The sequence below is a fragment of the Diospyros lotus genome, chromosome 13, assembly GCF_014633365.1.
Source record: "Diospyros lotus cultivar Yz01 chromosome 13, ASM1463336v1, whole genome shotgun sequence".
Classification (NCBI taxonomy): domain Eukaryota; kingdom Viridiplantae; phylum Streptophyta; class Magnoliopsida; order Ericales; family Ebenaceae; genus Diospyros; species Diospyros lotus.
The window spans coordinates 27,864,502-27,872,206 of NC_068350.1; positions in this window are offsets into that span (position 1 = coordinate 27,864,502).

A 7,705-nucleotide genomic window follows, 5' to 3' on the forward strand; every position below is an offset into this window, starting at 1 on the left:
GTAGATTGCATTTATATGTATTGATGATGAAATGTGTATACATTCACGATGATATTATTGAGCATACATCGCACAAGGGTTTGGGATTATGGACTGACGTCACTGCTCTACCTGTTAGTGTAGGTGCTCTAGACCCAATTAGATTGGGCTTGTTGTACACTGACAATTGTAATCATGTTTATTGTTTGAATAAAGAGTTATTCAAATTCACAAGAAGTCATTCTATTAGTTTCTTGTTATTATTGTAATAACCGAATGAAACTAGATAGAAGTCCATATGATGTATACTGTGATTAATCTATTAAGATGTGAGATGATGCATCACAGTTTCTAGACATCATTAAACGTCCCAAATCGTAGCAATGTCAAGAATGGACATTGAAAATTGAGGTAAGACTTATATGTGCTATGTTTTTGCTATGTGATAGCAAGGGGGTCTCACACCCATAAGCATGGGGATGCCTAGACAAGTACATAAGTGATCAATGTTAGAGAACGTGTCACTGGACATGACTCGCCATGAGAATCCATTTTAGTTATATGTTGATGGAATTCTCATACGAGATGGGTGTAACTAATTCTTGGACCTGAGGTTGTCACGGTCATCTCATAAGAAGATCGGTATGCTTTGACATCGTTTCAATGGGCCTAGACAAAGGCTGCATGTGGGCGATCGTTGGGTATATCGTGAGGCTTATGGAGATGGGTGTATATGGTCGTTGCTGTCGAACACCGATAGATTGGATGAATAATGATTTTGATTTGCAGCAAGGGTGCAATCCAAAGTCGTCTCCCAACAAACCTCAAACGGATCTGTCAAAACAAGACTAAACGGGGGGGATTTGGTGAAAAAACAGAAAACAAAATAAACACGAAGACAGTAAACTGAGATGCAACCAGTTGCAACCTTTCCTCCCTACCCGGTTATCATCATCCACCATATAAAGAACCTATTTATCTTTAATCCCCAGATCTAACAAAATATGCTTGACAATCGCCGAAGACTAAATCGAAACAAATATAAAAATCACAGAAGATCTTCTTGATCAATATACAAGTTTCAATTTCTTTTAGCACACAGATCTAAAACCGACATGAACAATCGCCCACTAAGTTTATGTTGTTTCTTGCAAACAAATACCCCAATCGAGCCTATTAGTCAAATCTGCCCAAGCATCATGCATGCATTCATACGATCGCATAAAGTACATACACACTTGAGAAGAAGCAAAGAAACAAAACCAAAAGATTAAAGATGAAAATAGATATACAAAAACGTCCAAAGATTCAAACTGGATAAGGAGTATGGCATGCAACCGGTTACAAAATCCTTAGCCTTCCATCTTGACAAGAACAATGGAGAAAAAGGAAAATTGGCTACTGTTCACGTGAGAAAAGAATCTCCCCAAAATCGGCCACTTAATGTGCTTAAATAGAGCTTAAGGAGGAAACCCTAGATTATTGCCACTTCACATCCGATTTTGAATAAGATAACGTGCGTTCTGGGCTTCGTCCCCTTCATAACAATTGTGAATCAGGAAGATTAGATGAATTTTTACTTTTAAATCACTTGATTTGGACATCAGAAGCTCAAGTTATGGCCTTTTAAAGATTCTATGTTTGTGCAGAATTTTAATCCAATTAGGATTTGGCCCAGCTTTTCGGCCCTAACTTGAAGCAATATTTGGAGGCCCAAACGAACTCGAATTTGGACAAATAATACCATTATGGAAATCCCAAGAAGTCCTATACAATATCTCTGAAGACATCATTCACGTTCTAGGATTATAACTTGGCCAAAAACTCGAAAGAAGCACAGAAGGTCAAAACTGTGAGCACACTTTTGCTTCTTTGTCTCCAATCTCCTTGTTTCCCTTCTTGCCATCAAAATTCCTCATGGCCCAAGAAGCTCTAATCTGTCCAAAATAAGATAAAATAGTGTGAATCCCAATTCCTATAAAATAAAATAAAATAAAATCAAGATGAATAAAATAACACAACTAACGTGCAAAAAGACTAAATATGAGGGCTAAATAATATGAAAATATGCGCTCTATCAAATTCCCCCACACTTAGACTTTTGCACTCCTAGGAAAAACACTAGACAGTAACACTCAATAACAAAAGAGATGTGAAGAATGCAAAATGAGAGGCACGGCAAGTTTTATAGGAATTCAACACTCAAAGATCATTTTTCTTATGCTTCCCAGACAAACAAGTAGCATGGCAATTTTACTTGGCAAGACAAGTCAAAATAAGCAGACCCTCATAGAATAAGAATATGCTCTCAAGTTCCTCAAATGCTATGCCTCACTCCACTCAATCACAATTTCACTACCAGATATGCTCATCTTCTAAATCTCCACTCTCAATGCTTTATGCATGCAAATCAAAAGGACTTTTATTCATGGCTCTGAAAAGGATAGGAAGATAACAATGAAAAGTAAAGTAAACCTTAGGAAGAAAACATTCAAGACAATCCAAGATCAATGAAGAACTATTAAGCAAGTAGAAAATAGAACTTTTTTTTTTTTTTTGAAAGGTGGGTGCGTTTTACGCTCCATCCCAACCTTTATGAGTGCGTTTTACGCTCCATCTCACCTTGGCGAGTGCGTTTTACGCTCCATCTCACCTTGGCCTTTGGCCTTTCTATCTATTTTTCTTTTTGATTCCAAAGGACTTGCTTAATATGTTGCCATAATCAAATGATGCAATGAATGTTCTTTAACCTAAAGAAGGGGAAAGATTTTTTTTTTTTTTTGTAAAATGAAAGAATGCCTTAATCATCTTTTCACATGCACGAGCACTGATAGCTTTAATAAAGATTCAAAACAAGCTCTGGAGTGATACCCATAATTAGTGAATGCACGCATATCATAAGAAAGAACAAGCACAAATATCCTCACAAAGACTACCTCAATCAACCCACTAAGCCAAACTCATTGCCAATTTACTTGAGAGCCCAAAAAGATAAGATCGACTTTCTAATCATGCCAAATTCTTTCAAACTCAATTTGCCCCATTTTGTCAAAAATCTTTTCTTTCTTTTTTTGAAAAGAAACTTCTATTCTAAAACTCCCCCCCACACTCAAACATTACATTGTCCTCAATGTAAGCATGCAGCAAGAATCAGGTACAGGACAAGTAAGAAAAGTAAGGAGAGAAAAACAGCCTGGTGGTATCAAGTCGAAGGAAGGTCCAAGAGAGATAGCTCCTCCACTGTGTGTTCTATAAAGCCCTCGTAGAAATGTTTAAGCCTCTGCCCATTAACTGTGAATTTCTTCGTAGTCGACCCGTCCATGATCTCAACTGCACCATAGGGAGAAACATGAGTAACCACAAAAGGACCAACCCATCTAGAACGCAACTTACCAGGCATTAGCTTTAGGCGTGAATTGTAGAGGAGGACTTTATTGCCAACGTTGAACTCCTTCTTGGCAATCAATTTGTCGTGTGCAGCTTTGGTCTTTTCCTTGTAGATCCTGGAGTTCTCATATGCCTCTAACCTCAATTCCTCAAGTCATGCATTAAGTATCAACAAGAACAAAAACAAAACAAAACACACAAGGAAAAATCGCATAAACACACCAAGAAAACACAAAGTGGCCCAAAAATTGGTCTAAACGTTGGATTTTGGCCAAAATACGCCCTCCCCACTACATAGAAGTGACTATTTCTCCCCACACCCCCATTCCTTTGGACACCAAAAATCAGGGCATTCCGAGATAGTCGTCGGCAGTGAACAGTGTTGTTTATGGAAAAAAAACAGAAAACAAGCAAACCGAAAAGAAAAACACAAAGAATGAACAAAGAAAACACAAAGAATCAACAAGGAAATAAAAGAAAAGAGAAACCAAAGAGCAAGATACGAAGAAGCAACAAAAGAAAGCAACAAAGAATGAAAGAGAACTAAAAAGAAAAAGAAAGACAGAAAACAAATCTTGTTATGGCAGAACAGTTTGACGGTTCTTCTATATTGTGTCGCACAACTGATCACCTAAAAAGAAACCAGAAACAAAAAAAAAATGAAAGTTAGTAATATTAGAAGAAAATCAGTGAAGGAAAAAAGGAAAAGGGTTAGAAATTAGTATCATGTTATGACAGAAATAGTTTTGACGGTTCCCCGGCAACGGCGCCAAAATCTGATCGTTGCTGTCGAACACCGATAGATTAGATGAATAATGATTTTGATTTGCAGCAAGGGTGCAACCCAAAGTCATCTCCCAACGAACCTCAAACGGATCTGTCAAAACAAGACTAAACGGGGGGGGGATTTGGTGAAAAAATAGAAAACAAAATAAACACGAAGACAGTAAATCGAGATGCAACCAGTTGCAACCTTTCCTCCCTACCCGGTTATCATCATCCACCATATAAAGAACCTATTTATCTTTAATCCCCAGATCTAACAAAATATGCTTGACAATCGCCGAAGACTAAATCGAAACAAATATAAAAATCACAGAAGATCTTCTTGATCAAGATACAAGTTTCAATTTCTTTTAGCACACAGATCTAAAACCGACATGAACAATCGCCCACTAAGTTTATGTTGTTTCTTGCAAACCAATACCCCAATCGAGCCTATTAGTCAAATCTACCAAAGCATCATGCATGCATTCATACGATCGCATAAAATACATACACACTTGAGAAGAAGCAAAGAAACAAAACCATAAGATTAAAGATGAAAATAGATATACAAAAACGTCCAAAGATTCAAACCGGATAAGGAGTATGGCATGCAACTGGTTACAAAATCCTTAGCCTTCCATCTTGACAAGAACAATGGAGAAAAAGGAAAATCGTCTACTGTTCATGTGAGAAAAGAATCTCCCCAAAATCGGCCACTTAATGTGCTTAAATAGAGCTTAAGGAGGAAACCCTAGATTACTGCCACTTCACAGCCGATTTTGAATAGGATAACGTGCGTTTTGGGCTTCGGCCTCTTCATAATAATTGTGCATCAGGAAGAGTAGATGAATTTGGACTTTTAAATCACTTGATTTGGACATCACAAGTTCAAGTTATGGCCTTTTAAAGATTCCATGTTTGTGCAGAATTCTAATCCAATTAGGATTTGGCCCAGCTTTTCGGCCCTAACTTGAAGCAATATTTGGAGGCCCAAACGAACTTGGATTTGGACAAATAATACCATTCTGGAAATCCCAAGAAGTCCTATACAATATCTCTGAAGACATCATTCACGTTCTGGGATTATAACTTGGCCAAAAACTCGAAAGAAGCACAGAAGGTCAAATCTGTGAGCACACTTTTGCTTCTTTGTCTCCAATCTCCTTGTTTCCCTTCTTGCCATCAAAATTCCTCATGACCCAGGAAGCCCTAATCTGTCCAAAATAAGATAAAATAGTGTGAAGCCCAATTCCTCTAAAATAAAATAAAACAAAATCAAGATGAATAAAATGACACAACTAACGTCCAAAAAGACTAAATATGAGGGCTAAATAATATGAAAATATGCGCTCTATCAGTATAACCAAGATGGGACTCGTCTTTCCCTTGATAGAGGATGATGTATCTAAGGCGCATTCGGTAGATATTCACTTTAAATCCATGGCCATGGTGAAAGAGATCAATAAGGAGTTATTGATTTACTTTCTAATTAAGTGAAGATATCCGGAAGACCAAAGAAAACTCATGTGATCATTATCAAGCAACACATCGCCATACTTGAGATCACATAAGATACATTGACGAGAGGATCGAATTACACGATAACCATGCTCGTGAAAGGTTATTTACATATTATGAATCCTTCTGAATAATTGGGTAGGCACAACGCCTTGCTAGAGTCCAATCTTGTCTTATGTGTTTGTACCAACACATTGCCAACATATTCGGAAGCCTAATAAGTCATACGCAATAGACACAGTGCCTGGCTTAAACCGAGAGAGTGAACGTATGGTTAAGTGGGACACTTCGGCAAGAAGTTGTGCCATCATAGATTCTCACGAAAAAAGAACAAATAGACGTAATGACGTCGATATGGCGAGGGGTCGTCATAATGGAAAGAGTTTCCTAAAATGGCAATTGATTAAATTAGGAAGGAGTTTCTAATTTAATAATTTTCTATTTGTTGGAGTGGCAAATAGGAAATAAAATATATTCGGGTTTAAGTTAATATTTGGACTAAATTGGATTTGGGCCAAATATTAAAATAAATATTACATTTGGACTAAATTAGATTTGGGCCAAATATTAAATATTATATTTGGACCAAATTAGATTTAGGCCAAATATTAAATAAAATATATTTGGGCTTGAATTAGATTTGGGCCATAATATTTTATTTAACCTATAAAAGGATTGGGCCATTTAATTATATTTCTAGTTGGACTAGAATAAGCCCACTTAAGATTCTAATTAAATTAGAATTAATGGGCTAGCCCAATCCATTAGGGTTTTAGAAACCCTAGGATATTTCCTTATAAATATCCCTTTATGGGTTGCCCAAAATGTAAGTGATTTTTTGTGTCGTTTTTCAAGAGTTAAAAAACGTATTGCCGTTCACTCTTCCCGTTTCTTTTCGCATCGATTTGAAACTTGGGCGTTCTTTTACCATTCATACACAAGCCGCGCAAAGGAGAAGGAGCTAGCACTCCTATTCCGCTCTCCTTGCCAATGGACGCGTGCTGCGTATCACGAGTTAGAGGCTGGACGCTTGGACGGTTCGAATCCGCGAACGACTCGATAATCTAAAGGTTAGATTTATTTATTTGTATGTGAATGTTTTGATTTCGAAGTTGATCCAATCGCCAGGATCGGGGTAAGTTCAAAATTTTTGAACTACGATGTTTGCCCCGTAGCGATCTTACTTTACTTTCACTACCAAGGGTGCACCCATACACCTCGCCTTGGGAAAGAGGCTGTAAAAATAAGGAGCAGCAGTTGGGTGCGATTGACTCTAACCAAAAATTGATGAGGACATTTTGCATTTTGCATATATGCATGAAAATGATTTTTGTACCCTTAGATGATTCATCATCTAACTTGGGTTTTGCCCCTGGAATATTCAAACGTTCCAGATGGAGATTGTAGCAAGAATGAGGCATGAAATGGCACTTAGCAAAGTGCATGATGAATGATGAGATGAATGAACGTTATGTAGCCCATGTATTTAAGTTCTGCTACTATGAAATTTAAATGTTTTGAGGAATGATAATGTATAACCTTATGGTTAATGATGATATATAACCTAATTATGGTTAATGAGGATGTAAAAGTTGATTTATGATTAATGTTAAGATGTTTAGATTCGATTCTAGCTTCCGCGTTTGATGTTTATGATAATTCTCTTCCGAGATAGATGTATGAAAATTTTGGGACGGATATGAGGAATGATGTGATCTAGTATTAGTTTGAAAGGAAAAAATTTATTGTCTCAGTTTATAACACGCCCGAGAAAGTGGGGTGTCAGAGAGTATGTCACCGTAGGGCACATCGGTATCATTTGTAAAGAAAAAGGATGAAACTCTGAGAATGTGCATCGATTACTTTCAATTGAATAAGGTCACAGTGAAGAATAAGTACCTGTTCCCATGAATCGACGAATTATTTGATCGATTTCAAGGAGCGAAAGTTTTTCAAAAATTGATTTGAGATCCGGATACTAGTAGTTAAGGATTAAGCCCAATGATGTACCAAAGACTGCATTTTGATCTTAATATGGGCATTTTGAGGACTT